A 10,918-nucleotide genomic window follows, 5' to 3' on the forward strand; every position below is an offset into this window, starting at 1 on the left:
CCCCCTCCGCATGTAAACCAACACAAGGAAGTACACATTGCATGGGTTACAGGCGACCAGCTCAGAAAGCAGCCAGACTTTAAATGCTTATTTAAAACTCCACAAAATCACTTTGTGATGATGGTAAAGGGATTTTTCCTAGTTCCTCATCCTCAGCTGTAAGAAATGTTGTCCTCAGTAAAGGCCTTTCCTCCTCTATTGCTCTCTGTTCCAGTTGCTCTGAGCATGAATTGCACATTAAACAAAACTGAGTGTGTAGAGACCAAGAGTTTGGTAAGCTACCTGAGTTGCCTCAGACAACAAATCCATGCAACAAATATGTAGACTTTCTCCATAAAGATAAATTGATAACTCTTTATGAGGGTTTTTAATATATTATTTTAATTATTATTTTTGTTGACAAGAACAAAAATGTTTTGACTATTAAGTAAGACTTCTCTTATACTATGTTAGCATCCAAAGATATAGCTGAGCTATTTTTTTATTCATGCGAGACAGACTTTAGAGTAAAACAAGTTATAAGTGGAGCTCTGATTTTGCTTCCTTGTCAACTGTGATTTAACAGTCAGGGGGGGCCTGCCAACTTCAGGTTAGCTTGAAAATTAACTTACCTCGCAGCTATTTTCCAATGAAAGATTTAGAATGCAAATAGCAGGCTAAACATTTAGTTAATCAGGAGCAATATTGTTTGAAATATTCACTCTGGTTTTCATGATGTTATGACTTATTTAAATATATAGTTTAAGTGAAATTGGCAAAAACATTTTAATATTTTCAGTTCACTAAATTCATATTAACTTCATAACAAACTTGATTACTGAAGCCCTTATTTGTTCATTAAAAAACCCAAAATATTTAACAATAAGAAAAAAAACAACCTCATAAAACAAAACCATTTAATATATTTTAATAAACATTGAAAGTGCCTGAACCATATATAATTAACTAGAGGCCTGGTGCACAAAAATTTGTGCACTCAGGGGTGTCCCTCAGCCTGGCCTATGGCCTCTTGCAGTCTGGGACCCCTCGGAGGATGTCCACCTACTGGCTTAGGCACGCTCCGTGGGGGATCGGTCCCAAGCTGGCAGTCAGACATCCCTCTGGCAGCCTGGCAGCCCTCGGGAGATGTCCACTTGCCAGCGGGGAGCAGACCTAAGCTGCAGTCGGATATCCTTAGCGCTGCTGAGGAGTCAGGAGAGGCTCCCACCGCCACCACTGTACTGGCAGCCGTCAGCCTAGCTTGTGGCTGAGCAGAGCTCCTGCTCTGGGAGTGCATTGACCACCAGGGAGAAACTCCTGCATTGAGCGTCTGCCCCCTGGTGGTCAGTGTGTGTCATAGTGACCAGTCATTCCCGGTTGTTCTGCTGTTAGGGTCAATTTGCATATTACCCTTGTATTATATAGAATATATGCTTGGTGCACAGGTTGGGGCTGACTGGTTTGCCCTGAAGGGTGTCCTGGGTCAGGGTGGGGGTCCTGCTGGGGTGCCTGACCAGCCTGAGTGAGGGGCTTATGGCTGTTTTCAGGCTGCCCAAACCCCCTTCAGGGTGGGGGTCCCTCCCCACTGGGGTGCCTGGCCAGCCTGGGTGAGGGGCTGATGGCTGTTTTCAGACTGACCAAGCCCCCTGGTGACTGAAGCTCCCAGACTTTCCTTTTTTTGTGTTTTTTTTTTTAATTTGCTCCAGCTCCATGGCAATGGCGACTGGAAGCAGGTATCTGGGGTTTATTTACCTTCTATATTCTTCCATCGCAGGGGCAAGCAAGCCTCCTGCTCACTCCAGCTCTGTGGCTACGGCCTGCTGAAAACAGGTATCTGGGGTTTATTTACCTTCTATAGTTGAAACTTTGTAGCCTTGAAAGGAGCTTAGAGCCAGGCCATAGCAGGTGGGGAACTTTGGCTTCCTCCATCACTGGAGCAAGCAGTTCTGTTCACTCTAGCTCAGCCGTGGGCAAGCTACGACCCGCGGGCCGGATCCAGCCCGTTTGAAATGAATAAAACTAAAAAAAAACAACACCCTACCCTTTTATGTAATGATGTTTACTTTGAATTTATATTAGTTCACACAAACACTCCATCCATGCTTTTTTTCCGGCCCTCCGGTCCAGTTTAAGAACCCATTGTGGCCCTTGAGTCAAAAAGTTTGCCCACCCCTGCTAGCTCCATGGCTGCTGGCAGCCATCTTTGTTGGCAGTTAATTTGCATATCTTGCTGATTAGCCAATGGGAGGTGTAGTGAAGGTACAGTCAATTACCATGTTTGTCTATTATTAGGTAAGATGCTTATGGTTATCACTCAATGTTTAAAAAATATGTGAATTATTGAAATGACTAATCTGCTGAAAGAGTAGCAGTGGTCTTGGGTTTACTCAATTTTAGCCAAAGGGCAGAGAAGTGATAGGCTTTGGGTTCACATGGAAAATAAAACTCATGAGACAATATAGGCTCCAGCCAACACATAACTGTAAGAAAAAATATAAAACTAGATCATAATTTTAATGAAACTTTCATAGCAGAAGTTCCTGACATGACATCTTAATATTTTAGTAATTCCACATTAGGACAAATATGATAATAGGAGATGTGGAGCCATGAGTTGTGGGTACCTGATAAATTCTATTCTCCGTTGAAGCTGCACTTTCAGCAGAATTATGAACTCTCAGTAAAGTGTTATCTATAATAATAAAAGTGTAATATGCAAATCAACTGAACGGTCCAACAGCAGAACAACCATCCGGATGACCTTCCGGATGAAGTTGGGCTGAGGCAGCTGGGGCTGCAAGGGCTGAGGCAGCCAGGGCTGTAAGGGCCAACGTAGCCAGGGCTGCAAAAGCCTACTCTTCCATGAATTGCATGCATCAGGTCTCTAGTTGGATAAATAATCATAGAAATTAGGTACAGGTGATCTTCTTTTGATTCTCACTTATCTTGTATCTGATGTTCCTTAATTTTCTCAAGTTAGTATTGCAAGAAAGATTTGACCAAAGACCAAAGTCCTAGGCCTCTAATGCTAGTAAAGGTCACATTCTTTTGTTAGACTTTTCCTTCAGTCATATTTTATGTATTATGATTAGGAGGTTAGTTTACAAAGTTTTAAATGCTTCTTAAAGAGTGCTATAGGCAAATAGCAGCTATCAAGCTATATTACAAAGCCACTGTTCTCAAAACTGCCTGGTACTGGCACAAGAACAGACATATAGACCAATTGAACAGAACAGAGAACCCAGAAATTGACCCAAGCCATTATGCTCAATTAATATTTGACAAAGGAAGCGAGAGCATACAATAGAGTCAAGACAGTCTTTTCAATAAATGGTGCTGGGAAAATTGGACAGATACATGCAGAAAAGTGAAACTAGACCACCAACTTACACCATACACAAAAATAAACTCTAAATCGATAAAGGAGTTAAACATAAGATGAGAAACCATAAAAATCGTAGAAGAATCCATAGGCACCAAAATATCAGACACATGTTGTAACAATATCTTTACCAATACAGCTCCTAGGATGGTGGAAACTAAGGAGGAAATAAATAAATGGGACTACATCAAAATAAAAATCTTCTGCACAACAAAAGAAACCATCAACAAAACAAGAAAGCCCACTGCATGGGAGAACATATTTGCCAATGTTATATCCAATAAGGGTTTAATCTCCCAAATTTAAAGGGAACTCATACAACTTACTAGTAACAAAAGAAAGATAAACAATCCAATCAAAAAATGGGCAAAGGACCTAAATAGACACTTTTCGAAAGTGCACATACAGAAGGCCAAGAGACCTATGAAAACATGCTCAAAGTCACTAATCATCTGAGAGATGCAAATCAAAACAACAATGAGGTATCATCTCACACCTGTCAGAATGGCTATCATCAACAAATCAATAAACAAGCGCTGGCGAGGATGTGGAGAAACAGGAATCCTGGTGCACTGCTGGTGGGAATGCAGACTGGTGCAGCCACTGTGGAGAACAGTATGGAGTTTCCTCAAAAAATTAAAATGGAATTCCCATTTGACCCAGTGATCCCACTTCTAGGAATATATCCCAAGAAACCAGAAACACCAGTCAGTAAGGATATATGCACCCCTATGTTCATAGCAGCACAATTTACAATAGCTAAGATTTGGAAACAGCCTAAGTGCCCACAGCAGATGAGTGGATTAAAAAACAGTGGTACATCTACACGGTGGAATACTACGCTGCTGTAAAAAAGAAGGAATTCTTACCATTTGCAACAGCATGGGTGGACCTGGAGAGCATTATGTTAAGTGAAATAAGCCAGTCGGAGAAAGATAAATGCCACATGATCTCATTCATTTTTAGAATATAATGAACAAAAGTAGATCCAGAGACACAGAAGCATCAAACAGATGTCAAACCTCAGAGGGAAGGCAGGCGAGGGTGGGAAGGGAGGGTGTAAGAGATCAACTAAAAGACTTGTTTGCATGCATATAAGCAAAACCGATGGACACAGACATTAGCGGGATGAGGGCATGTGCTGGGGGGTGGGAGAGGCTGGGGAGCGGTCAATGGGGGAAAAAGAAGACATATGTAATACTTTAAACAATAAAAAATTTAAATTAGAAATTAGTGGAGGAAAGGCTTTTATTTTTAACTACACTCATAAAAAAATAAGAAGAGTACTATAGGGAAGCCACCTTTTAGTTCTCCATCTCTGTCTTTCCAATTTCCTCTTCTGAAAAATTTGTCAACAAATTTATTTCTACTCTCCTTTGTGACACTGGGAACTAAACTCCTTGGCTAACTTTGAGGAGCCCACCAACTAGAGAAAAATCCTTTAGCTAATAAATGATAAATAAAAGTTTGGGTGAAAATTTGTCAACTTGATTTAACATTATTTTTAAAAAGAAGATTGATATTAAAAGAAAGTGTATGTCCAAGTTATAATATATACAATTTCCTCCATTTAAATTATTTATTTAGGAAAAATATGTTATAAAGCAGTTTTAAATATTTCAAACTTTTTAGAGGCTAGAGAGATTCAATTCAGATAGTGTAATTTATTTGAAGGGATTACATACATTTTAAATAACATAACTTTGATATTTCATTACTGATTTACTTCATTATTTTCCTATATATTTATTTAAGGTTACATAAAACTAGTACTATACATGGGTAATTGCAACTTAATATCATAAATGGGGTATTTGTCTCAAAACTAAAATATTCAACTTTGAGATTTAACAAGTAGACAGACAATTAAGCCAACAAATGTATTTCACGGAAAAATGTCATTAAATTTAATTTATATATTCAAGTATTAATTTAAAATATGCTCTCAAATTCATGGTAATAAATAAAATATATTTTATACATATCAAATCAAAATTTCTTAAATATATTGGAAAACTTACATTTTATGTTTTCCTGCATTTTATATTTTTTTATTTCACTTTAATCAGTTTCAATAATAAACTGTCAAATATTTTAATGAACTTTCGTAACTTCCTTATGATATAAAATATACATTAGGTAATATTTTGAAATTTTTCACTTTATCTGTATTTTATTGTTCTATAATTGTTTTGAAGCAATTAATAAGAATTTATAACATTCAAAATACTTAATAGCACTGAAAATTCTGAAATATAAACATCAAGAAAGAAATAAGACCAGTGAAAATTGAGCCATGTTAGAAAGGCTAGACCAAAGGAAGTGAAACATAAAGGACTAAACAATTGATAATAGTTCAGCCTCAAATTTAGCCTTGAAAATTACTAAGTCAAAGAGACACAGGAGCTATATTCAATCATAGGATCCTTTGATTAGAGAGAATGACTGGACTCTTTTTACAGCAATACACATACTTTTCCTAGATATTAGTTCTAAAAAACATTTTTCATTTGAGGCCTTAGAGCAGCAGCATTAAGAAAAGAGCAATCAATATTCTCAATTATCATTCCAGTAAATGTGGTTATAGAAAGCATAAGACTATATCTTACATTTCCAAAGAAGACAAGCCCTTCATATGAAAATCAACTCATTACAGAAAATTCTGTGAGGATTTCAAACAATATGCTATAGATGTGTGCCTTTCTTATTATCTAGCTTTATCTAAAATACCCAGGATAAGAAAGACAATACAAGTATTTTCAAAAAAATTTCTCATAAATATAACTTCTCTCAACCCAGTGTGAGATTGATTTAATTTCTGGTGAGGTTGTGTAGGATGAGTGCTTGAGTTGTGTGAGTTCTTCTGGATATCTTAAAAAATAATCTATTTGGTATTTCAATTGCTGGAAAATAAACAAACTAAATTTATAGTTACAATCTTATAACATAAGGGACACCTCACTTTTCTTTAAAATTAAATGCTGTGTTTGGAAAGCATGTAAACCTTGAAGTGAAGACTGGTGTACAGATAATCTTTCCCAGACAATATGCATCAATGAAACAGAATAGAGAACACAGATATAGACATGCAAATATACTTGGAAGATGTTTATTTTAGTTGTGATAAAGTACACAAAGCCTACAATTTATTTGAAAGTGTGAAATGTTATTGTATTTAGGACATTCACGATGATCTGCAACCCTCACCACTATCCTGGTCAGCATTTTCATCACCCCAGCAGGAAACTCCACACTCAGTGAGCAGTCACTCCCCATCTTCATCACTCCCCTTCTTCACCACCCCCACCCACTCTCTGGCAATACTAACCTGCGTTTCTTCCTTTTGGATCTGCCCACTCTAATATTTCATAGAAATAAATCCCTCAATTCTGACCTATTGTGTCTGGCTTCTTCACTTAGCATAGGTTTTCAAGATTCATTCATAGTGTAGCATGTATCAGAGCTTCATTCCTTTTAACTGCTGAATAATATATCCAGGTTTAGATTAAATCCCATTGTATTTATTCATGTATTGGTGGACATTTTGGAAGTTCTTACATTTTGGCTATTGTTCATAATGCAGCAATAAATATCCATGTACAACTTTTTGTTTGAACATCTGTTTTCACTTTTGGGAGGCATCTAAATAGGAGCAGAATTGTTTGGTCACATGGTATTCTATGTTTTACTTGTGGGAAAAACATCATCTATTTTCCATAGTGTATGCACCATTTTGTATTTCCACCAGCAATACATGAGGATGCCTAGTTCTCTACATCCCCACAATAATTTGTTATTTTTCACTTTTTAAAAATTTTAATTTAACCAACTTAGTGAATGTGAAGTGGAGGCAGCTGATCAATGTTTCTCTCTTATCACTGATGTTTCTGTCTCACTTTTCCTCTTCCTTTATGAAATCAATAAAGAAAATATTTTTTAAAAAAAATACCAATAAATTATCTATTTAATGAGACATCCATTGTCCTTGTGGAGGAAGCTTTTGGGATCTCAAAAGGAAACCACCCTTATCCTCCAAAGAATGGTCTTACATTTCCTTTTTAAAAAATAAAACTAGCCGAAACCGGTTTGGCTCAGTGGATAGAGCGTCAGCCTGCGGACTGAAGGGTCCCAGGTTCGATTCCGGTCAAGGGCATGTACCTGGGTTGCGGGCACATCCCCGGTGGGGGATGTGCAGGAGGCGGCTGGTCGATGTTTCTCTCTCATCGATGTTTCTGACTCTCTATCTCTCTCCCTTCCTCTCTGTAAAAAATCAATAAAATATATTAAAAAAAATAAAATAAAACTAGAAAAGGTAAATTTAATAATCCTGTATTTTCTACTCTCATAAATGACATTTAACATTTGTTATAAAACAAGTATTTTTAATACTACTATATTATATAGATTATACAATTGGAGCTTCAAGTATATTAAAAACCAGGACAGGCAGATCTCAGAGTTACATTAAACATTTTAATGGCTATGCATTGCTAAACCTAGAGGCTAAATAGGGAGTTGGTGAATTAACAGTGGATTAAAACTCCGCTGAGTAAAATATAACTTGTCCCTCAGAACAGATGTTTTCAAATATACACTCCATCATTAGCTGTGTTGCCACCATTGGAAAAATATTATGGGTTATTCATCAACTATATATCTGGTAGTATTACCAATAGGGAAAAACACTGATCTTAGAAGTGAAAACCTTGAGGCAAGGGATGAAGCTGTTTAAGATTTATAAAAATAATCATAAGTGCCACTTTATATCATCGTATAATCCTTTCAAAATTATGCTATTGCTCTCTCCCTGCATATATATATATATATACATATATATATATATATTATAATGCATATATATAATATGTTATTTTATATATAATAAAAAATAATTGCACATATTCGGAATGTTGGTAAAGAATAATTTTTCTATTTTATAAATAGGCCAGAAGAATTTGAATTTTCAACACATCAGATTTAATTATTAATAGAAACTGAGTAAATATAATTCTTGGCTTCAGAAAATAACCACTAAAGCAATGATAACTAATTATATAGAATTATTTGTATTGCAAATGTTCACTTACATGCACTTGAAATATTTTCCCCTTTGTGATGAGTGCATTTCAAATCCCATGAGCACTGAATGCAGCATCTGGTTTTGACTATGTACATTCACTTCAGGGAAATAGGGAAGAGAGGCAATTATCTAAAAACTTCAAGCCTAAACACATTTGTGATTTATTGTCTCAACTATTTATATTCAGCAGTGCATTTTATAAACTATAGCTGTATTTTTCCCAGGATAGAAATGGATGATTTTATGAATTAAAACTCTGAAGCAATCCAACTGATATATTCTTTCTGAACATTTACTTTCAAAAGTGGCATTGCATTTTACTTGTTAAAAATAAAAATGATAAAGTGCTTAGATGCATTATAATAACTTATTAAAAATCAAAGATAAGATCATAAAATTGAGAGAAAGCTATGGGTAAAATATGCAGGAAATAAAGAAGAAATTCTGTCTGGCCAGTGTGGCTCCGTGGTTGAGCATTGACCTATGAACCAGGAAGTCATGATTCCATGGTTGTGGGTTTGATCCCTCGTAGGGGTGTGCAGGAGGCAGCTGATCAATGATTCTCTATCATTGATGTTTCTATCTCTCTCTCCCTCGGCCTTTTTCTCTGAAATCAATAAAAATATATTTTAAAAAGAGGAAATTCTAATTTTTTTTAAATCAGAAAACTTACGCACAAGAGTCCTGAAACAATGCAAGTCAGAAAGACATGGGAAGTATCTTTTGCCCTACAGGGTTGGTTTCCTTGTAAAAAACTGAAAGCAATTCTTTTCAGCCTGTGACTCAGTTTAAAAGTGAAGTGTGGGGATGAAAATTGTAAGATACATACACCTATCCTTTTTTTGCAGTAGAAAAGGAATGTATAAGGTGACATATTCCTTAAACTTTTTCTATTACTTCTCACCTTGGTACCATTTGAAAATGTCAAAATATTTTAACCACACTGATCATTAGGATTACTTGGAGAAAAAATAATTTTCCCATCAAACGTCTTCATAATAGCTGGCATGTCATATGGCTCGTGGACAGCCTTCTGAAAGAGATCTCGGTATATTTCTACCACCTTGAATGTATCTTGAAAATAATGAGGCACCTACCTGATCTTCAGTACATTTATTTTAATAAATACCAAAATGAGCAGACTGAGCCATCTGTGTTCTTCCTGCTAGCAATAAAAAAGGCATTTGTGTGTTGATGACATATTTCTCAGAGTGCACCAAGTTCTTTATTTTATGATGGTGTTTATATGACTTCCGCTAAATGATATAATGCAAGATGTTTATTATTTCAGCATCTGCTCCTATATTTTCTTAGTCACTTGAACAGTGACTCACATTTCTTTGAAAAACAAAATCACTTGATTGTTTCATCTTATGGCCAAACAGATAGTCCTGTATTCTTTGTAACACATTGTTCGCTCTCAATCCAACAAATGCTATAAAGAAAAAAGGTAGATTTCATGAATTAAGGGAAAGAGGAAAAATTGTAGTAATAAAAATAAATTATAAGCTAGTTCTTAGCTATTTTGCTCTTTGCTATGGATATATCTATTAATACTCTACCTTGTTTGAAAGGATTTAATGTGGCTACCTTGCGTTATATTTTGCATTTCTTTTTATGCGGCTAAGAATGGGAAAAAAAATGTTATCATTGTTATTGTTGTTTTACTCTCAGAATCACTCAACCTAAAATGCTTTACTTATATTTTTGTACTAAAGAAGTAGGTAGTGGCAAATATAGTAAGTATTTCCTTGAAGACCCAACCTCAGACTATCTCCTCTGTTGATCTATCTTCATGCTGACTCTGACAATGAACACACTTCTCTTAAACACAGTCCCTAATGTATTTACATTCATTTGTGCATATGTATTTCTGTAAGATGTCAGGAAAGTCGCCTCTATTTACCTTACTCATATAATGCATACTGAGGGAGAATAAAAAATTGTATAAGACCAACTATAATTAATAGGAATAAGAAAGATGTTTACATTTAGTGGCCTACTTGAAACAAAACAATAAATACATCATTGAGAATATGATATATTGTGTAATCTGTAAACTGCAGTGATACTGACATTGGGCAATCCAGTCTGACTTCTTAGTGCTCCTGTTAACGCCAGCTGGTTGGTAAAGTTTTTTTCTATCATATCAAACACTTATAAGGGTTTCACATTCTGCGAAAAAATGTAAACCTTAACAGATTAACCAAATGCTGTGTTATACTATACTGTTACCCCAAAACTCTACCTTTCCTTTGCTATTTATATAGACTTTTCCACACTTATGTGATATTGCTATTCTTAAGTATTTTACCTAGAAGATGTTGTTACCAAGAAAGAACATGTAGGACCTGGTGTTTGAATGAGAAAGAGAAAGACAGAAAGTCAACATTTCTTATATTAGAAGAGCGTTATCTTGGGACAAATTGAGATAAAAAGTTGGATTTGGATATGCTGAGATTCAGGTGATGGTAAGG

Source organism: Myotis nattereri, assembly GCF_964212035.1.
Source record: "Myotis nattereri genome assembly, chromosome: 2".
Taxonomy (NCBI): Eukaryota; Metazoa; Chordata; class Mammalia; order Chiroptera; family Vespertilionidae; genus Myotis; species Myotis nattereri.